This window comes from Meleagris gallopavo, chromosome 3, assembly GCF_000146605.3.
Source record: "Meleagris gallopavo isolate NT-WF06-2002-E0010 breed Aviagen turkey brand Nicholas breeding stock chromosome 3, Turkey_5.1, whole genome shotgun sequence".
In the NCBI taxonomy this organism is placed as follows: Eukaryota; Metazoa; Chordata; class Aves; order Galliformes; family Phasianidae; genus Meleagris; species Meleagris gallopavo.
The window spans coordinates 54,771,897-54,797,838 of NC_015013.2; the positions used below are offsets into that span (position 1 = coordinate 54,771,897).

General features: G+C 41.2%; 1 protein-coding gene and 1 long non-coding RNA gene across 2 annotated transcripts in view; both read left to right on the forward strand.

Annotated features, from left to right (window-relative positions):
- DSG2 (desmoglein 2) overlaps nt 1-25,942 on the forward strand; it is a gene marked incomplete at its 5' end in the record, with an annotated part of 48,234 nt that overhangs the window by 16,432 nt on the left and 5,860 nt on the right.
- LOC104910329 lies at nt 21,166-22,173 on the forward strand. The gene is made up of 2 exons (XR_792969.3): nt 21,166-21,293; nt 22,070-22,173. It is a non-coding gene; the product is annotated as an uncharacterized LOC104910329 (long non-coding RNA).

Sequence of the window (25,942 nt, forward strand, 5' to 3'; positions counted from 1 at the left end):
TCATTGTAAGTTACGTGTTTTCCACTGTATTTATTTGAGGGGTGAGGCAGAAGGCGATTCAAACACATAAAATAAGTACGAGCAGTGACTGTGCTCATCACAGTATGCATAAGTGTGTTACAGTGGAGAAGTATTTCAAGCAACTCAAATGATGCACTTGCTTGGGCCTGTTGCTTATTTATCTCTTACACTTTATTTTTAAAGTACACATCTCTGCTTTTAAGCACGCAAGCAGTTTTAAGTGGTAACCAGTTGTTTTCTCTTGCAGTTAGAGAGAGTGAACTTACCTCTGATTTTTTAATGGAGCGCTTCTGTATTTTTATGCAATCTGAAATAAAGAACTCTACCACACTTTTTCTATTCTTCCTTCACTATTAGATAGCTACTCGGATGAAAGTAAGGACTTTTTCATTGCAAATGCAATGTGTAGGTATAACTCGGTTTGGGATTTCCCAAATAGCCTGAAGAAATATCTTAAAGATACAGATACAATAAAAGTTTCTTTCATGCTAACTTACAGACTATGGAGGGGGGCCTGGGGGGAAAACCAAACATTCATTCTGCCTGCTGCTTAAAAGCAATGAATTCTTTAAGACTACAACCAAGATAACAGCAGCCCTACGCAGATTTATTGGGCTTTTGAGTCATACTCTTTAAATTGATTTACATCGCTTGTGCACATGACATGGCTCAAGATACTGCCTGTTTTAAAGTTGCTAAAGCTGAGACCCAGAAGGGGCTGTAACAGTCAGGAACGTGAAAACTCCAACTTTACAAAGTATTGTTTATTTACAACTTCACTTGCTCAGTAATCATCACAAATGTGCTAGTGCTGTAACAAATCCATTAGAACAGATTAATTTACAGTGACTCCTGTGGCAAGAGATTACTGGTCAAAAGGAAAAACAGGCTTATTACTAATAGTTAATTTGGCATGTTATGTTGGGGTTAGGTAGAAGCATTCTTCTAAGAGCTTTTCACTTGTTTAGACTTCTGCCTTTCTGTAAGAAATTCCAGTATGTAAGGTACAGAAAAAGTTTAATTGCTGGTGCATTAATATTGAATAGTGAAGACAAATAATACTTAGCACTTACTCAACATTTCATCCAAGGATCTTGAGTGACTTTATAAATGAAATCAGTTTTCTCTGTCATTAATTACAGTGACTGTGGAGAGCAGCGGCATTATGTCTGCCATATCTCATGCCCTTTAATGGAAAACACACCAAAAAAACCCAACTACTTTCATCAACACTTCAGATCATATCAGCATGTGCAAGTGCTGGCAGAATACCCATCTGATTAAATGTATTTTTTAATGGAGCTGTGTTTTGCACATGGTTGTGGGAAGAATGCACAGACTGAAATTAATGGAAGTGCCTGGTTAGCATCCAACTAGTAGATAAGTCTGGGACTGGCCCTAGACACTTATCTTCTGGCTTCAAAAGGAAAAATCACATCTGTAATTTTCTATCTAAAAATAACAGCACGTTAGGCAAGGGCTGAAATACCGGAGTGACAGGGACTGTATCCACACTGCTCTGCAAGAGTTATGTTTCCTGCAAAACCTTAAAGAGTACACCAGGCTTCACGAGCATGACCCGGCATGCAGCAATGAGGGTGCAGCCCAGCAGGATTGCCAAGAAGGGCAAGAGGGGTGCTGGTCCCCAGGACCTATAAGAAAGCATTTCTGTGTGTGTGTGCTTGGAGTCAGGCTGGGTTTTGGAAGACAGGGTGTTTCCTTCCTGCCTCCATTGTCTGCTGGGTGTTTGACCATCGTCCACCATCAAATGCTTAAAGCTTGGTCGGGTTATCAGCAGTCAATCACTTAAAAGACAAAAATAATCAGCTGCTCCTCCCAGGAGGCTGGCCTGCTGGGAAGTGTTTATGGCCTTGAAGAATCCAAGCAATCCGTCACTCCTGCAGCACTCTGGTAGCCAAGTTGCAGATGCTGGCTGTCCCCTTCACTGGCCCCTTCACCCTCTTGGTGGCCTTTGTGGTTGCCCTGTGCTCAAAACACACAAACATCTGTTCTTCCTGCCCGGTGAACGATAAAAGGGGAGCCTGCCCCCGCTCCTCCAGAGGAACTAACTTGGGCAGAAAGCCTGTGCACCTGGACCTGGTCTGAGCTGCATTTCCCCAGCCTTGCCTTGCTCTGCCTGCACACATCTCAGCAGGAGCTTCGTGGTGGGCTGGGGGATCAGGGCCTTTTCTTCAGGAGTCTGAATGCCCTGGTCTGCTAGTCTGGGATGGTCCAGGTGAAGTATCAAGGGAGAGCAGGGTAACAGCCTCCTGAGGCAAAAAAAGTGGTGTGGAGAGGTGGCGGTGAGGAGAAATGGAGGTTCAGCTCTCTGCAGATCTCACACTGAATTAAAAACCTGAGGTAGGGCCCATGCTGCTGAATAAACCATGCCCGGTACTCCAGCCCTCCCATGAGAGCCTCTATCAGGAAACAGCTACACAAATGCAGTCCTCATCACCCTTTCATCGCACAGAGGTTTCAGTTTCCGGCTCCTAGTTTCACCAGATGGCCTCACCACATAGGCTGGTGCTTCAGGCTCTGGAACAGGTGCAGGTTGTGGTGTCCCCAGCACGTCCTATTGCTCAGCCTGCTGGCAGCTGAAAATCAAACTCAGGAGGACTCTCCCAAGAGGAGAACAGATGGCAATGCAGGCTGCGCAGCTGCTCCCAACAGGGACATTTACCTTCTGAAGCTGCTGCAAAGAGCGGTGCAGAATCATCAGCTCTCTGCTGCCTCCCTGCCAAGAAGGACAACTCCTCAAGTGCTTTTGCACCTTGAGTGTATATGGACAAAAGCTGTACCAAAGTTTGGTAGCAGAGACCTATGCCGCCTCTCTCATTGCACTATGTCTTTATTTCTGCAGCCAGAAAAAAGACAAGAGTAGAAAAAGCTACAAATGTAATTCTGAAGCAGCACAGGGCTGAGTTTCTTATCCCCTATCACACAAGTGCAGTCTGTGGGAAGGTTATCTGCCTTTTTTACAGGTCCTCACTCATGCAGCTACTGAGGCTGTAATGAAAGGCCTGTCATGGTAGGGGCCACGGCAGAAAATTGTGGTTTTATTTAATACTAAGAAAGTTTTTGACTTGCCACAGACTGAAGGGAATTCCACAATTACCTTACATTAGTTGGGGAAGCCCAGGGATACAGAGATATGCACTGTCCAGATGTTATAGTTAAGTCATTATTCACTTTTAGTTACTGAAGTATGCATAACAAGTGATGGCACTGCTATTAAAATTCCCCCAAAACTCATTTTCTTGGGATATATAACAAAAAGTGTCTAGCTGAATGGTGGGAATGTCTCCAGAAGGTGCTGGGATCGTTCTGGGGAAGAAAAATGCCCAGCCAACAGCTGGTTCTGCAGGATGCTGGGGGTTGAAAAGTTTGTAACCCGTCCTACACCATCACCACGCTGGTTTCTGACCTATGATTCAACTGTTTCATCAGATTATTTCTTTTAGATCTGTTATCTCTAGCAAATAAAACTCAGAGACGAGCTATCTCCTCCTGGTGATTAAGTAATGACCACGATTGATTTTCTGGCTAATGATTATCCCAGATCTTTGGTCTCCTGCAGGCCTTGAAATCTGCCTCCTTAGGCCGCCAGCCTGCTGGGAGCAGGGTGGGGGCCACACCTGGTGGGGAACATGGAGCAGGTGGCAGCAAAGCGGTGCCAGAAAGGTGGGGCTGGGCCCCAGACCATTCAGAGGCAAAGCAGCTAGGCTGGGACGTGGGGCTGGAAGCATTGGGCTTCATGTGCAGACTCCTGCCATTGCTGCCTTCTCCAGCAGCCCACATAAGTAATTGCTTTCCTCACTTCCCTTGACTTCTGCAGTTCCTGAAAAAACTCCCAACATTGTCTCTCTAACGTGAGCCAGATTATTTTTTTAATCTGCAAACGTTACCAGTTGCCTCTTTCTTCTTTTCTTGATACAATAATGAAAAAAAAATGCAGAGCAAGGAATCCTGTACTTACAGCATTGGGTATTAATTGGAGCCAAATCACATCTTCTAGATGATGCATTGCACCTGATGTAACTCTCATCTGACAGCACAGCTCATGCTGGCAAGGAGAGAGCTGCTTTTTGTTAAAGGGAACCCACCCTTTTGCTATTTATCATCCTGTGATACACCCAACACTTTGTCCTGTAGTCAGCTAGCTTGACTTGTGCAACAACAGGAAAGACAGAAGGCTTCTCAGAGTCCTGAATCTGGGCTTCAGACAGATGCTGCCAAAACAGGAAAATTAAAGACAGGGACTTTCTTGTTATCTATCCGTCCTGCCTTCGTTTTGTTCCTGTGAACAAGGTATGTGCAAGCTAAAGTAAGGATCCCTACAAATAGTGGATTTTCCATAGTGGTGCTAAGTTGGAGTGGGGCTGTTTTTCCTCATACTCTGTCCAGCAGGAATAAAATATTTAGCATAACAAAAATCATCACTGTTCAGAGTTCTTGAGGGATTTCAGGCATCCCATCAAACAAGCATGCAAGTCAGGCTGAACATCAGGTGGCTAAGTGTGGCTGCCCCCTTAGTCTCCTTTCTCCAATGTAGAAAACACAGTAATGACTAATGCTCATGGCATCTCTCACTGAGCTATGCAGTGAACAAACTGCTGTAGCTGAAGCAGATAAAATACACTGGAGTGGGTAAAGATCTGGAGCAGCTCTCAAGGACATGCCCTAACCAAGGACAGGAGGATCGCTCTGACACTCTGTTCTTTGAATTAATGAGCACCTAAATATTTGATGCCACATGAAACACATCCAAGCAGAGCGACCTCACAGCATCCTTGCAGCTCTTAGGATGTTCTCATGAAAGAAAGTGAAAACAGTGGAACTGAACACAGGTCTTCCCTCACGTGAAGATTTCCCTTATTACTTGAATAGAGCCCATTATAAATCCTGCTCAGTTTTCTGGTTCACTCTGTTCATATTATTTCATAAAATACTTAGTGTGAAATAGTCATAGAGAGACACTCAGAATCTTTCTGTTGGAGACATATAGTGTTTTTTATTAAAAAAAAAAGAAGCTGCCTTTAAGTCCTCATTCACTCCAGTTGTGCCCTCCTCCTTTCAAATCCAATAAAATCCCTGCAAAGTCTAAAAGCATTTGAGCACCTGTTGAGCGTAAAACCCCATGGTATTAGGTGCTGAGAAAGCAACCACAGAAAAACCGGCTGGTTTTCCAGGCCACTGGAGGCATGCAGTTAGCTCTCCAGTGATAAGGAAATCTTTTAGAGGAGATATTTAATCAAATATTCTGCAAATATTCTGCTAACAAATCTTGAGCATTCAGTGTTCCCTGAAGGACATGACTGGAATAGAAACACACCTGAGGTGACTGGTGTTAGGAATAAGTTACAACCTAGTCAAGAAAACAATATGGGTTGGAAAGCTTTGGAGCAGTGATGTTCTCTATAAACATGGTTTTATGTTTCTACAAATTGACTTATTGCATCAGCTGAAGTTTGGGATTAATGGAAAAGGACATTATGACTGTAAGTGATAGCATGGAAAAAGGACATAAGCTGTTCTTTTAAAAGTTATTTCTGGAAGGAGATGTGCTGAATGCAACTCTAAATCTGAGCATACAAAATTATCCTCTGCTCTGTGTTAGAGGGGAAATAAATAAATAAATAAATAAATTCTGTGAGGAATGTGTGCTGCCCTGGGAGGAATTTCTATCACAAATAACAGCATTTAGTGTGAGTGGGGCTCACTGCAGAGAACCTCCTCCAGAAGGCCCTATGGCTCAGACAGCTCTTTCTTTCTCTTCCACATATACCTTTTCCTGCTGTGCTCTAAAGCAGATTAAGGGATCAAGAAGAATTGCAATACTCTCCTGTGCTGTCCCCTTGACGGCTCTGCGCTGTTTTGTTTAAAGGAGTTTGACAGCCTGAGCTATCTGAGTGCATTAGGTTTGTTTGTGGAGCATCAGGAAAGAGATCCAAGCTTTCAGAGAGAAGGGAAACTGCCTTCTGCATTTCTTTTCTTTTTTTTCTTTCCACCTTGGTGACTGTACAATTCTTTTTTTTAAGGCTGGCTCAGTCTGACACAACAGATAAGCTTCTGAATCACAGGAACAAAGGAATGTGTGGCATTTTCCCTGGTGTAACTGAAAAAAGAATTGATTCATTACATTTATTACCAGTGGATGAGCAGCTACTTCCTTAGAAACACCATCAGCTTACCCGTATTTCTTGAAATGGAACCATTAACATCATTCTTTCTGGACAGAATAGCAAGAAGCCCGAACCCAAGGGAAAAGCCCCCGAAGCCCTGAGCTGGTCCGGCCTCCGGGCGTGCAGCAGAGCCCATCACAGCTCCAGCTCTCGCCTGCCCAGGCAGAAAGATCGTAGAAAAGGTATTTCCCTGAACAAAACTAATGGTAGGAGCTGGAGGCCTGAAGGGCCTCCGACCAGCAGGTGGCAGCCTGCTGCTGCTGCATGCCGTGCATCTCCTGCAGGCAAAACGCTGGGTGGCAACGGGCTGGGGGAGGGTCAGCCAGACCACAGGGATGTATGCAGAGATTTTTGGTTCAGTCAGAAAGAAGTCATTAACTGGCATTGAAATGGAACCAGGGGTGCTTAACAAAGCCCAAGGGGATAAAGAGCAAGCTCCTGGTCTACAATATAGCCTCTGCTCTCTTGTGTTTCATTTTATGTAGGTAGCCAAGAACAATTTCCCACCTTTGTCATTGATCTCTTAAACAAGACATTCTCTGAAAACACACCGCTATTTTTTTTGTTCTCAAAGCACAAATCACTTAGGATGGACTTATGGCATTTTCCTTTCAGAAATTATGAGATTTTTTTTAGTGAAAAGAAAACCAAATCTCTGACAAATGGAATTGCAGCTAAAAGATGTTGCCCTAGGGAAGCAAAGAGTTTTCTTACTGCTCCTGTCATCAAGTAATTCCAGAGCAAAGGCTCCAGCAGCAGCTCTCCATCCCCCTTTCCTTCATCTTCTGCCCCTTGTCTGTGCATGGCTTTACACTGAGGCAGCACTGCAATGTGCTGGGCTGGTCCAAGCAATCAGCAAAGCTACAGGGGGAAAAAAGACATCCCATCATCCCAGGTCAGAGTGTGATGGTTTCTGTTTGACTCTCATCCTAGTTTGAAAGGAGCAACTCATCAGTGACACCTTTAGAAAAGAGCCCTATGATGGTCCATGCTTTCTTCATCTTGGTTTACTTCATATTTTCCTCTGTATCTGGGTGTAGGCACCAAGACAGTCTGGCCATTCCTTTTCCTTCTGAGCAAAGCACAGTCTGGGATGTTAAATGAGTGAAACTTACCTTAAGCTGGAGTTCTGTATTTAATTGTGGCAGGCATATAGGGAAATTACAAGATCAGGGACAGGCCAACTTGTATTCTAGACCTGTAACCAACTTGTTGCCCTTCTCTGGACACGCTCCTGGGCCTCAGTTTCTTTCTTGTAGTGAAGGGCCCAAAACTGAACACAGTACTCAAGGTGCGGACTCACCAAAGCTGAGTACAGGAGGACGATCACCTCCCTAGTTCTGCTGGCTACACTATTTGTGATACAAGCCAGGATGTCACTGTCCTTCTTGGCCACCAAGGCAAACTTCTGGTTTATGTTCAGCCAAGCATCCACCAACACCCCCAGACCCGTTTCCTCTACATAGTCTTCCAGCCAATTCTACCCCACGCCTCTATCATTGCATGGGGTTGTTGTGACCAAAGTGCAGGACCCAGCATTTGGTCTTGCATCTCACTGGCCTCAGCCCAGCTATCCAGCCTGTCCAGATCCCTCTGTAGGGCCTTCCTACCCCCAGGCAGATCAACACGTCTTCCCAACTTGGTGTCATTTGCAAACTTACTGAGAGTGCGCTCAGCATCCAAAGGAGTGCCAAGAAGATGATCCAAGGGATGGAATGTCTCCATATGACAGCTTGGGCAGTTCAGCCTGAGGAAGAGAAGGCTCCAGGAAGAACTGAAAGCAGCCTGTCAGTATCTACAGGAGAGCTATAAGACTCTTTAGCAGAGTCTGTTGTGATAGGACAAGGGAAGATGGTTTCAAACTAAAAGAGAGGAGATTTAGACTGGATATAAGAAAGAAATTTTTTGCAGTAAGCATGGTGAGGCACTGAAACAGGCTGCCTGCCCGGAGAGGTGTCCTGGAGACATTCAAGGTCAGACTGGATGGAACTCTGAGCAACCAGTTCTAGTTGTTGATGTCCCTGTTCATTGCAGCAGAGTTTAACTAGATGATCTTCAAGGGTCCCTTTCATCTCAGACAAGTCTGTGATTCTATGATTCTACGATTCTGTCAAAACTGGGTATTCTGGCAAATAGTGGGCTGCAGTGATCCAAGTCACTTCCCTTATGAGGACAGGCTGAGAGAGCTGGGGCTCTTCATCCTGGAGAGAAGACTCTGAGGAAACCTTGTAGTGGCCTTCCAATACCTGAAGGGAGCCTACAGAAAAGCTGGGGAGGAACTTTTTTATGGGCAGGTAGTGACAGTACAAGGTGAAATGGTTTTAAATTATGAGAGGGAAGATTTAGACTAGATATTAGGAAGAAATTCTTTACTCTGAGAGTGCTGGGATGCTGGAAGAGGTTGCCCAGAGAGGCTGTGGATGCCCCCTCCCTGGAAGCAGTCAAGGCCAGGCTGGTATGGGGCTCTGAGAAACCTGGTCTATAGGGAGGTGTCCCTGCCTGTAGCAGGGGGGCTGGAACTAGATGATCTTAAAGGTCCCTTCCAACCCAAACCATTCTATGATTCTATGACGTAGATTTCTTGGGTCCCAAAAAAGTAGATTTCGACTACTTTGGGCAAAGATGAAGTTCAGACTGGAGATGACAAGTCACAAAGCCTGTAGAATGACTGTAGGAGTGAAAAGAGAAAGTGCTCTATTTTTGAAGGGTATTTTTCCTCTTTCCAGAACAAATTCAGACAAAGGATCCTACATGATTTTTTTTTTTTTTTAAACAAAAGTAGACTGTTCATGTGGGCAGCAGCCAAAAGCAGAGGCTGCACATCACTCAGAAACGCTGTTCTTCCTGCTCTTTCTCTGCTTTCCACCATGTCCATATTGCAAACTCTGGAGCAGTCCCTGAACACTGCTGTGACGAAGTCAGTTGCACTTATTCAGAATGAAATCCCCAAAAGCTGTGTCTCAGAAGTGGGCAACAGAAGAGACTCTGACCAGGAAGAAAGATAGGGAGATGTCTCCTGTCCTCATTCATGGTGCTGTGCAGAGCACAGCTGGCTGCTAAGAATGAGGAGAAATGAAAACTAATTCAAGAGGCCCATAACAAACATAGGAAAAACTTGTTCTAGGGTAGGAAATGCAAAGTGAATGTTTGCCTTGTACTTAATCAGCTGCACTAGCACATCTTAATAGGAGGAGTTCCCAGTTTTGGACTCATTCCTCTGGTTGCCACCAACTCTGTTAAGTGGCTGCTGAGCTGAAACTCAATTCAGCAAAGCCAGAATAGTTACCTCCAAAGATAAATTGCACCCAAAGCTATGGCAGAAGCAGGCAGCAGAACTACACACACTGTTCAGAAAAAAAAAAGGTGCATTTTGTTCACTCTAAAATCTCTCACACATGCACACAAAATCTCCTCTGCAAGGTGTTCCAGCAGGGTACCCATAAAGAATAAGGTATTGAATAGGCACATGGGCAGCATGTGCCTATTAAATGTCAGCTTAAAACACAGAGACTTCAGCCTTGTTTTTTTCTTGAGTTCCCGCTTCCCTGGGAGGCTTGACCATAAAAGACCCAGCTGATAATTAACCCCCCTCCCCATTCTCTTTCTGTCTGCAAAAGTAATGCTAACCAGTTGTGCAGCTTCCTGATTTTTCCATGCATTTTCCATTGGTTCCCTCTAAGTAAATTTTTGTTAGGGTTTAACACTAGTTTAACATGTTGTAATTCCTTGACTAATTGGGTTTGTTTCTTCCTTCACTTTCTGAAGCTTCTTGAGCACTTTTGCTTGAGAGAGTGGAATTGTGTTGGCTGGGAAAAGAGAAATAAAAATAGGAAATTTCTCAAAGATGTACGCAAGTAGGAGACCTCTGAAAGATCTGAACTCCCTAAGCCATTTTACTCACTCCATCCCATTTTCTCCTGACCCCAACCATTCAGAAGAGTAGGATCTTACTCTCTGAGACCTCCAAATAGCAGAGACCATCCACACAATCCATCAGTGTCCATTCACCTTGGACACTGAAGTTACTGAACAGACCCCAAAGACAACAGATCTATGGATTGGTGAAGGTGGGGTAGGGGCATGGTAACTAAAAATCAGTTCTCAAGTAAGTAAATGAAATGTGTAATTACACAAGAGCACCGAATAGAGATTTCTGTTAATCTATGATCCTATAATCTGCTTTCGTTGCCACTTAGCAACAGAATTGCAAATTGAGGACAAAAAGCCAGCATGACTTAACATTCCTCTTTTTGTTTGGAAGAGGGGAGAAAAGGCCCCCCAGCAGACAGAGCAGCATTTTCAGGTGCAGGATGTATTGTGTGTTTCGTCACTATTATGCAGAAACCTGAATTCCAATTTGCCTAAAGTCCAGCTCTGCTGGGCAAATAAAATTCTTTATAACAATTAGGAAGCTTTTATCACCAAAACGTGGGATTAATTCAAACAAATATATCATAGACTAGTGTTAAGGTCATATATTGTAAGCAGGAGGAGCATGGAAGGGGCTTATACCAGAAATTTATCTTTATTGGCCAACAGCAGCCCTCACACCTCCCACAACTGTGGGATGCAGTGTGCCACAGGGATGGTAGGGGAATGGTGCAGGAAGGCATCACCCTGTGGCCTCCGACTCTATCCAGGGCCACTGGCCTTCATCGTCCTACCCATACCCAGCAGTGCTATCCTACCTCAGCCCTTTCATAGACTCAGCTATTTTCTTGAATGGCACAAAAAGTTCTTCACATCTCAGCCTGTTTTTCTGTTTCTCCTTCTTACCTCTCTTTTTTTTTCTTTTTACCTTTCTACTACCACTGTGCTTCTTTTGCTAATGGGCCTGGAGCAGCCACACAAGCTGAAATCTTTTGCAATGTTTCTATGGATCTGATCCAATGAGGCAGGCAAAAGACATGCTATGAGCTGCCTGGCAGCCAGGCTCAGGCCTTTTTTGAGCAGTTGGTTGGACAGCATGACCTGTTTGCTGTTCAAACCAGAGGCAGATTCTCCCTCATAGTCCAGCTCAGATGTCTGTTTTCTTGCATGTGGCCTGATATTCAGAGACAAGGCTCCAGTAACGACAACTTCTTCCCACCTTAAGCACTGTGCTCCTTCTGTACTGCAGGAGGGATGGGCTCCTGTACCCACAGTGTTGACTAGAAGCGGAGAAGAGTGGGAAGGTATCCCAGCCAAAGGGCAGCAGAATCAACAGTTAAGATGAATGTTTCATTTAATATTTACATTTTAAAAGGATTAACTTTCACCAGGTTTGTTTATCTTTTGTCAAGGACATGTTTGCTTTTATTTCTTTTTCATTTTTACAGTACTGTTTTGCTCCAAAACTGAACAGCCAAGACCTTCTTTTTATGCCAGACACATTCACCCTGTTTAACCTACAACACGACTCTCATCCAGATTTCACAGTCCAAACTAACCATGTAGTCATAAGTCTGGCCATCGGGATTACAAAAAGTCATGGATTCCCCTCATTAAGGAGATAAGAGACTGGTGAACGGGAAGGACAGAACTGGGAACTCTGCTCCTTTGCCTCTTTCTCTTTGAGGGGGCTGGCCAAAAGAGACAGCCAGAGGAATTCTGGCTTTTCAAACAGCCCAGGATATGGTTTCACAAAGCAAATGCACCTGTAGATGTTACTGGAGTACACAGAGATGTCTGCAAGAAGTAACCACACCATCCACAAGCCTGCTCTACGCATGCTGTCATGCATACTACTTCAAGCGAGAGGAAAAACAAAAACAAAAACCTCTAATAAGCCATTTATATGTGCTTTTACTCATTTTTTCCCAACTTCTGCATGCCAACTCTTCATTTTCAAAAAAAAGACAAATTGCTCAAAAGAAAGGAGTGTGACAAGCAATTATTCTCTTTTTCTATTTACAGTCTTCCTCATACAATAGTAAAAAGGAGCAAAAATAGTACATGTTCCTCTTTTTATATGACTCTCTGTAATTTGTGGAGGAAGTTCAATAGACCCATCAAGCTGATACTAATAAAGAAAAGATCTGCAGTTCTGTCTATAGTCATTCCCCAGCTAACAGTTGTAGACTGTTTTTTTTCCCATCTTAGGCTATGCTTCTTTCATCATTATTTCAAGATCTAAAGCACCTACCTGGAGAGAATCATCTTAAATGATTCTCACATGATTTGATGGCTCAAATTAGCTTCTGCTCTGTCACCCAGCACCCAATAACTGGCAATATCAAGTTCACAGGAAATCATAGAATTGTTTGAGTTTGAAGGGACCATTAAAGGTCATCTATCCAACTCCCCTGCAATGAACAGGAACACCTACAAGCTACATCAGGTTGCTCAGAGCCCCAACCAGCCTGAGCTTGGATGTCTCCAGGAATGGAGCATCCATCACCTTTCTGAGCAACCTGTTCCAGTGCTACACTACTTTACAATAAGTAGTAAAAAACTTCTTCCTTATATCCAATCTAAATCTCCTCTCTTTTAGTTTGAAACCATTTCCCCTTGTCCTATCACAACAGATCCCGCTAAAGAGTCTGTCCTCTTCTTTCTTGTAGCTCCCCTTCACATACTGAAATGTTGCTATCAAGTCTTCCCAGAGCCTTCAATCATCAGTATAAAGCAGTAGTCAGTAGTGTAGAGAAGTCTTAAACAGAGGACTGAGGGAATCTTTTAGATTGAATGAGGGAAAGCAGAATACAGATATCGTCCAGAATAAGTCTCTTATCCTATGTCTTGATGAAGAATGCTAACTGGCAAGGATGGATAAGGATTTCAACCTGACACTTCAAAACTTTTTTGAAGGTCCCAAGGGATCCAAAGGACTTTTGGCTACACTTGACAGTTATTTAAGGCAGTGTGGGAACATAAAGTGTGCTAACTATTCTGCTAGTTGTGGACAAGCTTTCAGCCTCAGCGCTTTCTCTGGTCAAAATGAAAGAGGATTAAAATTCCTTTGAAACACATTCAGAGGGGAAAATCACAGATGAAGAGGATTAAATTAATTTAGTTTACCAGCACATAATTCCCTAAGCTAGTTTCCTGTGGCTGTGATGTTATGTGCTTGTGATGGAGCTTCAGGAAAAACATGGAGTGCTGTGTACTTCATTGTGTATCAGCAAAGGGATGTACATGGTGAGTAGCACCCACCAGTTGCCTTTGGGCTCTGCAGGAACACTGGAGATGTCCAGAGCAAGAGTGATCCATGACCTATAGTCTTGTCTGTGTTGCTAAAGGGGACAGTACAACAACCACAGTCTGAACGAGAAGGACTTCCAGGTCTTCTTGGATGACTTTACTAAAGTGACACTGAGTTCTTCATATATTTTAAAAGAACAAACTCAATTTCTGAAGGAAAAAAAATGTCCCTTGTTTTGTTTAAGCAAAACAAACAAAACCTTGGCATGTTTCACTGGTAGGATCTACAATACAATCTACATTACAGAATTTATAGATTTTAGAGTCAAACAAAAAGTGTTTCAACTAATTTTCTGAATACGAAAGACTTGTGGGGTTATACTGAGGTCACTGACATATAGCATTCAGGGAACAACATTTAACATCAAGAGACCTTTGAACAGCTCTGCTTCTACCTCAAATTGCTGCAAGCAAGAAAAATGAGCCTTCAGAGAAAATTACTAGAGACCTCCATGTCCCATGAGAGGTCAGTCAATGGTAATAATAACCCCAAGATAGCCCCATGCTCACCCAGTGCTGCAGATCACTCTACTTGCACTGTGGTTTTATACACAATACTTAAAATCACTATGAGGACTCACTTTTCTTAAGCAAGATGTTGGAGCCTTGAACTAAAACTGTCTACCTCTCTGACTTGGGCACAGGTCATCATTTCATATCTCTAGCAGACATCTAACTGTCTGCTATTGTTTTGCACCCTGGGCATTACATCCTTCATGATGCTCTGGGAGTCGAAGGTGAAAGGTGGCTTCAGTTCTGTTTGCTTTCATTCTGAACATAGAGCATGCCTCTGCTTCATTATTCTTACTGATAAAAAATCCTTGGATGTAGAGTAAAATGGAACTTTTTCTCAGCAATGGTATGTGGCTGTACCGAACACTGTGCAGACCAAGAAAAAGAAGGCATACACTCCCCAGGAAGAACAGGCACAGGCACAGATCAGAAATGAAATACATAACCCAAATGCATTTCAGACTTGTAATTGCTGTGATTGTGAATTTAGAGCAGTGGTGTGTATAGGACTGTGAATCACAGCCTGAACCTCTGATTAATCACCTGAGGCGAGCAATGAGTCAGCCACCAGAGCACAGGTGAAGGCAAATCACCTGTGCTGCAGGAAGGGGTGGAGCCTGGCTCCACCTCTCCTAGGCCCATTTAAGAGCTGACTGCCAGTGGGGAAGGATCTCTTCTGGAGATCCACTCCTCTGGACCCCAGAATAGGGTGAGTGTCCTTTTCTGCTCTAGTATAATAATAACATAAGCTAAGCTCTCAAATATACTATATCATCTGTATATTCATTGATTGTATGGTGGTGCAACAGCCATACCTATAAATAAATTGAAGCCTCAGCAGCTGTGTACTTTATTTATGTGCTACAGGAAGTGTTCTGAATGCAGTTTAGAGATGGCTTGTCCTTAGCAAGGGTTACGCTGAACTACTGACAAGCTTACACCCTACAAACTTGCACATGTGTGTGCTACTCGATTAGAACTTGGTCTCCCAACTTGGCTGGCAGTAGGTAAAGGGGTTATAAGCACCAGACTGAAAATATGAACATGTAGTATCTGTTGGTTCATTTAAAGTGGCAATCTGTGTTTGCACTGATGTGGAATATATAGCACTTCATACAGAATGTCCAAGGGAAAAGAAATTGTGTTTACGTATGTTGATAGTGATAGGACAAGTGGGAATGGTTTTAAGCTCAAGAAGGGAAGCTTTAGATTGGATGTCAGGGGGAAGTTATCTAGGGAGAGTGGTAAGGAGCTGGAACAGGCTGTGGATTCTCCATCCCTGGAAGTGTTCAAAACCAGGTTGGATGGGGCCTTGGGCAGTCTAGTCTAGTACCAGATCTGGAAGTTGGTGGCCCTACCTGTGGCAGGGGATTAGAATTTGATGATCCTTGGGGTCTGTTCCAATCTAAGCAATTTTATGTTTCTATGATTCTATATGAAGGCATACACACACTGTATTTTCCCTTACAGTGTATCAAGCTATGCTAACTCATGTAACCTACAACATTTCAAAGTAGGTACAAATGACTTTTGTTCTGCTTTGTATAAAACTATCACAGTTTACTGGCAATTTGGGCACTTGAATGGGCTGCCCAGGGCGGTGATGGAGTCACCAACCCTGGAGGCGTTTGAGGAACATTTAGACATTGTGTTGAGTGACATGGTTTAGTGAGAACTATTGGTGACAGGTAGACGATTGGGCTGGATGACCTTGTAGATCTTCTCTAATCCTGGTGACTCTATGATTCTATGAATCCAAAAGCTACTCATTATTTTTGCAGTATTCCCTCACCTCATATTTCCCATCTTACTCAAAGAGTTAGCTTTCATGTTTGCTGCAGGTAGAGACAGCTTTTCACTCAGGTGAGCTGATCTAGGAGCAGCGACAGACCTCCAACAGCTATCAACTCTTTTTCTTTACTTCTGCTTGCACATCATGCTGTTGCTGGTTCTGCAGCACTAAAATAGTGAAGCCATAAAAGAAACAGTCACCCAGTTTGTGAGACAAACTGGGCAGGTCTACAGGAGGATTAAAGGGACTCGGCAGCCCAGGACACGCAGTACAGCATTGCAATGGTAGGCATTGCAGGTACATTTCACCTCAAAGCTCCATCCAGACAAGTCCATGTGATGATCTCTATATTGATTTCCACTAAAGAAGAAAACTGAGTAATTTAAATGACGCTGCAGGACAACTAAGCATTGACCAATGGCTAGTTTGGCTCTGTGCAAATTTGAAGAAGCTTTTGAAGAGCCTACCCAGGTGGACCTGCATGCTGGAAAAACAGGCATTTCCACACACCTATTTGTATTCAGGTACCAGAATGAAGTGTCTGGGAATAAAACCTTAGACTCAGCATTTTACAATCTTAAACAGCAAGATGCAGAACAAAGTACATAGCTGTAATAGCTGACACAGGACCTTCAGTAAATATATAGGTAAGCTAAGAAAAGATTATAATTTAACTCTACAGAATCTTTCTAATGATCGTAGTAGGTATGGGGAAGATTTTCGTTGTCATCACTGATCCATAATTTGTGGAGATTCCCTTAAAAATTTAGCCCTGCAAAGGCACTGTGAAACTCATATTCCCTGTTACTGCTTTTTATGCTATTAAAAACACTTGCTTCGTTGCTTCATGTTGTGGATTTCTTGTGTACCTCTTACTAAGGAGGGGACAAAAATAAATGAACAACTTTCACCATTTTGCTAACAAAGGAACTGAGCTTTAAAAAACATCGAACTCAAGGCAAGTTCAAAGCATTTTTCAGCAGTACAGGAGGCTAAGACACCAGGATTGGTGCAAGAATTAAGTTAGTCTTGTGTGTAAATTGAGGTGGGATTTATTTTTGCAATTACTTGTCTAGACTGATGGATTAGTATGTAAACATAAATACATACTGAAGTTGAAGAACAGAAACTTGTTTTAGAGGAAACTAACAAAGTAGCACTGATCAATGCCCAGCCACCTTTGGAGCTGAAACACTTCGGAGTGAAAGCTTGCTCCGATGAGAAGATATCAGAAATCACAAATGCCCCAGAGCAACCATCATTTACTTAGATGTTTCAGTTTTTTAGACATTGGGCTATGTCTAAGGAGCAGCCTGGGATGTAACCTTGATATGATCAAAAACTGGGATTTTTTTTACCTGAAACTTAACCCAACCCATCTGTCATCCAAGTCATTTGCTAACAGAATAATTGTGTTTCATGTAGTGTACAAGGTAAGGATGATTTTCTTATTTTTGTATTTCAGAGCAGTAATATTTCCTTACTTTCCACTTAATGACCCAATGTTAGGAACAAGGTAATTGGAGGATGATCATTAAAACTCTAAACATAGACACATTCCCTATACAAAATCAAAATGTACAGCAGACTGACAAACATGCACTCACCAAGCGCATCTGAACTCACGCTATTTTTAAAGCAATTCTTTGAAAACTCAGGCTCATGTGTGAATATCTCTGAGCACATTTTTTAATCAGAAAAGTACTATTCCTGGCTCTGCAGAGTGGAAAAATAGTGCATCATTAGCAAATAGCAAAATCAACGGAAAATCTCTCATTGACCTCAGCAGCACCCTAATGTGCCGGAGCTCAGCCACAGCAACTCAGTGGCAGATGCCTGAAGTAAAACCTGTTCACAGAGAATCACAAGCATACAGAGTCTATTTCCTTTTAGAATAGCGGCCTTGGTAATAGTTCTTGACTCTAGTTCAGAATGTTCAGGCAAACTTAGTCAAGAGGTAAATCTTAGGTCTTCTCCTCTTAAGTACTAATGGAAAGTAACTCCAGAAAAGTGGGGGCAGGAAAAAGTGCCATGGTGAAATCTCTATACTATAGAACATATTTTTTTTTTTTGAGCTCAGAAAACATTACTTTTTTTAGAAAAACTGCTAGGAAAATGATTACCATCAGCCTCTTAACTCCCAATATCAAATGAGTAGCTTACAGTACTTTATGCTCAAAGTCAGCAGCACCAGCCTGTCTGAATGTTATGCCATGTAGAAACAGTTGGATTACTAAATAAAATCAAACAGAAGAGAATGGAGCAGAGAGTAAAGAGATTATCTGTGTAAAATAAACAACTGCATGAGACTATGCAGAAGAGAGAGAAAGGTATACTGCAAAGCAGTTGGAAAAAGCCTTGACATAAACAAAAGTATTAGTGGGACATGTTTGTTCTTGACCTGAACGCTGTAAAGCTTCCAAGCAGGGAACATGCTTTCTATAAAAATAGGCATTAATTCTAATTCTTCAGAGATGAGCTTCAATTGATTTGGAATTCAGATAAGCTTTAGAGTATTTACATATTTGAGGATTATCTATTTTTTTCCACAGCTGGGGGTGTCTCATAACTCTTGGTTTCCATAGGATCATGGTTACTGTGTACACCAGGGACTCTGCCTTTCTCTCCTTCAGCTTTCTAATCACTCTGTACGTTTCTTCCTTACTCTGGTTCTGAGTGCCCTTCAGTTCCAAATAGCCTCTTTCTGTTTCCATGTTAGCTACATAACCCTACTTTTTCTTCCACACCAGGATTTCTAAGTGTCTTTCTTTTGAGGTGTCTTCAGTGATTGCATTTACTCTCTCCCTGCAGTAGGGCTTTTATGCTGCTGCCTCATGCCTAAGGTTCTGTGTTGCTCCCCTTTTCTTGTGGCTCATACACTGCTAGCAGAGGCTCTGGGTATTGCCCACCAGTTTATTGCTCTTCCCTACTGCTTCAGAAGTCTGTTTGCTCTTAGTCCTGCATGCTCCTCAATGCTCAGCTTCTTTTCATTTCCCTTATAAGCTGATAATATTCTGCTTATAAACTTCAGACTCCCATTATTCTATAAAATATTAGAGCTCAATTGGATGCAGATGTCAAAATCTCTGCCAGTTCAAACATGCAGGCAACCTGGATGACAGCAGTTTTGCAGCCATGTCCTTTAAGAACTGCCCCTCCCTTCTCCTTTTAAATCCAGCCAAGTAGGAGCCTCTATCTGTTTTTTTGGTGTCTTCATTTCTTCTCACTCCAACAGATGTGTTGTTTGTTGTTTTTTTTTCAGTCTAATACTTCAATATATATATATTCCGCATTCCCAGAAATTCCCATGTGTTTTACCAAAACTATTTCACTTGCAATATTTGTGTTAATATGTTGAGGTTGACAAGGAAAGGAGGAAGGTCTGACTAACATTCGTTTCACTAGTCTATATTAATTTTAAATTAAGTTCAAATGGGGTTTTAATAGAATTTTGTGTGAGTTCTAGATGTTCAGTGACCTTCCAGATTGGAGGAATATTAAAGGTGCTTACCTTTTCAAAGAGGATCACAAACACACAGTTTATTTTCCTTTCAGAATGGTGGCCCTGCTAATAGTCAAAGAATCCATATTTAAATTATGGATGGGATGGGAAGAGTCCAAAAAAAAAAAAAACCTGTAGTGGAAGGAGGAGAAAAAATAAAGTAAAAATCATGTTTGGAATTTTCTATGCTTATTTCATCTGCTTCAAAAGCCAGCTACCAAAAGGTCATTTTATAAGGGGAAACTAAAATAGATTATACAGACAGATGAAATATACTGTCCTTTTAGACTTGTTTTTTCAGAAACTCCTATCTTGCAGTAAAACCTAGTAAAAATGATTATTTTTTTAAAGTCATTCTCCCATAAGAGGGAATTCTAGGTTCAATTAGGCTCATTAGCTCCTTGACATTTTTCCCTTGCAGAAAAGCAGATAGCAAATGAGAGGACAGTCTATTTCAGCTAAAACACAGATCATTTATTGTCCTGATGTACAAAATTTTACTGCTTCAGAGAAATACTTGCAAACCACAGAAAACGAAGTAAGCAGATAAAGAACTGATGCACTGATCTAACAGCAGTATCTACCTCTCCAGTACCTGAAGAGAACTCACAAGCACTAGGCTGCAGCATGATTTGTTACTGCTGGTCACCTTGCACTAACTTCTATGCATGGAAATTGAACATAGAATGCTATCTACGTATCTGCTTGCTTTGCTGTAAGTCCAAAGGGCACTTTGATTTCAGTTTGGGAGATTACTGTAATATAGATTTTCTTTTTTCCAAAAAACAACTTTGCTTAGAGAGAACAGACTACATAAAGTCATCTGAAATCATGAAAACCACTGGAGAATACTGTCCATAAACTCACTCTCTCTTCATCATAATCCGACCGAAGTTAGGAGGCAAAAATGTTTTTTGTTAGAATACTTTGAAATGAGAATTAGGCTTATCACCTCTGAAGAGCAGAAATATAAAGTCAGAGTTTTTTAGGATATGGGAATAAGGAAATGCCAAAGGAAAACTTTTTTTGTCATTCAACGAACACAGGCAGTACAGACAAGCTTTATGTAATGTAGCTGGGGAAAAAAAAAAAAAAAAAACAGTTATCCTATGCATATTATTCCAACAGCAATCTCCTTTCCAATTTACACTGAGGCCAAATTCACCCCTGAAACTACTCTTATCAAAACGTACATTGTAGAGTATAACAATATCTCTGCCAGGATGGTAAGAGTTTGACCATTAGATTTTAATTTAAGCTACTGATCTCTGCCATTTGGCTTTGCTTATTCTGGTGTGCCATGAGGAAAGAGAGGACTCCTCTCACTTTTCTTAAATCTCTATCTTCCCAGAAGGACAGGTCATTCTAGGTCTCTCCCCAGTGACAAACAGGAAGCTTCAGCATCTGCCTGAAAATTAGGCATGATGAATCCTTGGAGACATCTAGGTTAAGTTTCAAAAAGGAACAATGCTCCTTTTAAACAAGCAGGATCAGACATGGGAATCTGTCTCCATGCTTGGACCATTAATGCTGCCTGAGCTAGGCAGCAAGCAAACTCCATCACTCATGTTGAATCCACGTCTATATTTGGGAGCTAGTCCTTGGAAAGCATTAAAAAAAAGAAACACAAAGCACATACAGAGAAAACACTGGGGCACTATCATGCACAACCTGAGAGCAAGGGAACATCTAGAACTGGCTGGATTTCGAGGCAAGGAAAGGTTGCTTACATTATTTTGTGGAGGGCTTTTTACAAGTTTAATCTCCCCAGGCAAGGGTCATGTTTGTGTCCGTTACTTATTCTCTTTACTCTAGTGATCCTGCAGTTCTTCCATTGACTGCAATGGCAGCATTATTCATGGACTGTCTCTAGGATTGGACTGTTTACTAAGCAAATAATCAGAATCAGCAGATTTGTAGTCATATGGGCACCCAATAAGCAGCCTGTTTTCTTGTAGGGTTGGGTATAAAATCCCAAATCTCATCAGCTCCTAGCTGTTGGCACCACGACTCACTAAAAGCAGGCAGAATGGCCTTTCACTCTACTCTTCTTGTTTTCTTAGCTGGACTGGTATTTCTCTCTGAAGCTGCACCACTGGTGAGTTTTTTTTTAATTCAAACTCAGTCATTACAAGAATTATGTCCAGTATTTTCTAGATGACTAGCATCTTCTTCAACCATGAAATTATGCAACCATTAGACAGTCCTGAAGTGTTATTTTACTAGCACTTTTTTGCACAGCTTTTCTTTCACCATTTATCTATTTTAGGATACTACAAAAGGGTCTGGTATATAGAAGATGTGAACTTTTATTTTTCTTTTTCTGTCAGCTTGTGACTCGTATCCTATATCTTCAGAACAGAGACAGCTTCTTCACCAAACAAGTGCTTCTCAAAAGAAATTTAAATATTTTTAAAGCATGACTAAGAATGTATTACAGTGTAGTAAAGTTTAAGGAAACAACATCCTCTCATCCTTAATGACATTGTAGGTATTTGTTGTTGGCTGCCTAGGCTAACATACTCTGCCTGCACTTGTATTAACTCACTACTTTATTATTTGCAATCTCGTTAAAAAAGTATCTCTTCTATAACATTTTTTCCAGGATTATATGCAGCTCTGAATAGTTATTATATATTGTGCATATGTATGTGTGTAAAATAAAGTGATCTGTATAAACATTGAAGATACTCTTCTGTAAGAAAGTATGGGGGACAAAACAGAAGGTTGGGGACTGGCTTTGTACACCGTCTGGCAAAGAAATTCCTTCCAAGTCAGCATTAATTCTGCAATAAGAATCCATCTATTCTTTGAAAGACAGTTTTTGCAGGGCTAGTGAACAGCTCCTTTACAACCTCTCCTGCTTTCCCCCAGGTCTCCCATGGCTCTGTTGATTCCAAATGCCCTCTCATGGTGAAAGTGCTGGATGCAGTCAGAGGAAGTCCTGCAGCTAATGTAGCTGTTAAAGTCTTTAAAAAGGCTGCAGATGGAACCTGGCAGGACTTTGCTACTGGGTAAGTTATTTATATGGTCTTACTGAGACATTTTTTTCAAAGGGCCTTGAATAAACAGAAGAGAAATAAAGGGAACAGAGCTCTGATAATATTTTTTTGCTTAAGTTTTCTATCACCATTAACAGCACGTGAATTCTGGTCAAAAACTCATCAGATTCAAGTGGAACACACCTGTCACTGAAATACATACAAGTTGCAAAAAAAATATTTAAGATTCTCGTCATACCTTTGTAGTGGTGTAGGTTTAATAGACACATTTTACTCATTGTTTCAATGCTATCTTTCCTTCCTATAAAAATAAACAGAGGGAGACAGTTTTCTAAAATTCAAATGCCTGAATACACCATTAATTTAAGTTTCAATCTAAGAATTCACTAGATCAGGTTTTTAATTAAGAGAAGTTTCTAGCAGCAGCAGGTTGGTCAAATACAAAATGACAAGCGCAAGTATGGACAGCAGCCACTAGAGAATCCAGCTTTTCTAGTAGGATTTTATAGCTTGATTTACATAAAAGCTGCAGAAGGAAATAGAAAAGACTGCAAGGAGAGACACGCTTTTCTCCATTTGAAGGGTTTATTTTATAAAACTCAAAACAAACCTAGAAAACTTTGCCTTTGAAAAGGAACAGGAAAGTTAGGAAGAGAAACAAACAACTACATTCCCAAATATGGGGACATTTACTATGAGAGTGGTGAGGTGCTGGAACAGGCTGCCCAGAGAGGTTGTGGATGCCCCGTCCCTGGAGGTGTTCAAGGCCAGGCTGGATGGGGCCCTGGGCAGCCTGGTCTAGTATTAAATGTAGAGGTTGGTGCCCTGCCTGTGGCAGGGGGTTGGAGATTCATGGTCCTTGAGGTCCCTTCCAACCCTGACCATTCTGTGATTCTATGAAATACTCAATGGTAATAAGGGAATAAATGGCCCTCAGAATAGACTTATATACTTAAGGAGAAAGCCAGAGAAACTCGAAAAATTGACAGATTGCTTTCAGGAGAAGTGGAGACAATGCTATTGTTTTGTTCTTAATGAGAATTTGTGCTACTGTTTGGAAATCCAGATTATTTTGCATGCTTCATCAATTGGCCTTGAATATGCAGTATAAAATAGAATCTACACTGTAATAAGATAAATGCAACATCAATATTAAAAATAGTCGCATTGTGAACGTAAGTTCAGTTTGCAAGGCTGCTCTTAAGAATCTCAGAGACAAATCATGTGGTGGTTCTTAGCCGTTGTTCTTCTGGCACTTCGAGTCACAGAGAGAATCTGAGTAAAATCAAATCATGTATTTAAAATATTTAAATAAATAAATGAGAGTATCTGTAGGCAAGAAAGAAGTTGTGTTGGTTTTTTTGTTGTTTGTTTTTTGCCAGGAAAAGCAGTAAAGGAACATTAAACCACCATTTTTATTACAGGTAAAGATTGTGACCTCTCCTTTGACTTCCTTCTTAACCAAGGCTGCTTTCAGTGACACCACTGACTTTAGCTGAAAGCACTTATTTGAAATAGTTTTTCACACTCACTTGCAATGTTCTTATTTTGGAAAAACAGAGTTTATCTCTAATAAATATGTTGTGTTCCTTGACTGCATTTGGATTTTCAATCTGTAACTGAAGCTGTTAGGTTAATATTATGAAGTTCCATATGCATCTGCTAGGTACTGTAAAAGTTTCCTTTTGTACAGATGTCCATAGAAATATTTTGTTAGGTTTGGTTGTTGTTGTTGTTTATTTGTCGTTGCTCAGTTTTTCTAACAAGTTTTAGGAAATTAAGCAAACACACCTCGCCACTCATGATCATGGATAATTACTATTTAAAAAGTTTGGAAGAAGTTACCATAACAACAGCTGATTTTATTAAGAGGGTTATTTCAAAATTAGTCTGGCCAAAATATGCACGAGAATCTTAAGTCCAGCAGAGACGCTCTCTGAGGAAAGGGCACGGAGACGTGGAAGGCATGTGATCTGTGTTCTATATGAGCTCTTCCCATGACTAGCTTTGACTTTTTTAATCCTCACATGTTTTAGGAAATCTGTGCCTTACAATGAAGTTCAAGAGTTCCATTCATCAAATATTTCTCATGTGACCTAAGTTGTGAGTCATCAAAGAAAAAAAAAAAGTTACAGCGTATTTGAAATAAATATAGATGCTCAGACAGAAATACAAGTGCTTCTCAGAAGGAATGAGTTGAACCGTTTAGCTACCGGGGCTGATGGTAGGGAGCCTTCTGCCTTGTGCTAATCCCATCCAGGATCTGAATCACATACTGTCCTGTTGGATGACACTGCAACAATAGCTCTAAGCATTTTGTTTGTGAGACCACTGGCACTGAATAGCTACCCCATATTAGCAATTATTTTTTTTAAGTGCCCTGTACTCCTGGCAGTGAAGAAGAATCTCATTTTCAGTTTTAAAATTCAATGTCTGAAAATCATTACCTGAACAAAGATTTTTTCGGTCAGATATCATATTTGTTTTTAACTGGTTTATGTCTTAACTATCCAGCTTCTAAGCAGATATACCTTGCTAAACACCTGTACAGAATTTAAGCAATTCTGTTTCACAAGTTCAAGGACACATGAACACTCACCAATGAATTATTCAGCATTTTGCCTCTTGCCTTTTCTTAAATCAAGATAGATTAAGGCTGGAAGTACTAATTAAAATAAAAGAAAATTTCTTCACAAACTGCCTGGAGCCATGTTTCAATCAGGGCTTGGCTTAATACAAGTTTGGTCTTCCTGGGATACAGCTGACAGCTGATTTCAGCTGGACTAGACTTATGCTGTAATGCTTTGGTCAGTCTTCAAAGTGCTAGAGTTAAAATGGCTTCTTAATTCTTAATTTATCATAACTTTTTTTTATGCACTATCACTAACTGAAAAGAAGGCAATTGAAGTGGAGGAGGTGGGGAACAAAAAGCTGTGATAGCACAATGGTTTCTTTCTCTGATAAGAAGCTGTAGGTCACTGTGTTCTCCCCTCTCTCTTCCTCCTAATGCTCTTCTGTCCCATTTATAGAAAGTTATTCCTTTCTGTAGATTGGGTAGGTTGTTCTTCATGTCAGGGTTTTAACATTTCCTTCAAATACACCAAGTGATTATGAAATGTGATATTATATAAACATTTTTAGTAGAAAAAGTAAAAGAAGTTAAAAAGACTGAAGGAAGAATATGAAAAGAGAGGCATAAAAGGGGTTTAGCAGCTCAGTAGCTAAATATTCCAGCAGCTGTCATACAAAGCCTGGTCTTTTTCAGACTGTACTATGCAAAATCTGCTATATTTCCTTTTGTTTCTGGATGCCATCCACCCAGTATTTTGAAACTGAATAAACAGCCTCTCTGAGCTGGGAATTCCTATTTCTCATTTACATGGCACCTAGTGGAAGCAGTCCCTGCTCTTTGACCGCTGCACTGTAATACAAATTACCAAATTCTTGTGATGCTAAATTGCTGTTCCAAGACATTACCATTCAGGGTCATATAAAAATCGGTCAGGGTTTAGATGTAAAATCTATAGTATCAGTGTTAATATCTAGTGAATAAAATCATTTTCCACTGAAATCTCTTTTCTCTAATTATAATTTGAGGTTTGGCATCTTGCCTTTCATCGTGTCAATCCTTTTCTCAAGCCACTGACATTTGGCTCCAGAGAGCACTTGGTACAAGTTAAACATGATATTAAAACAGAGGCCTTAAATATAATCCTGCCATAGCAGTAAAGATGACCAAAAAGCA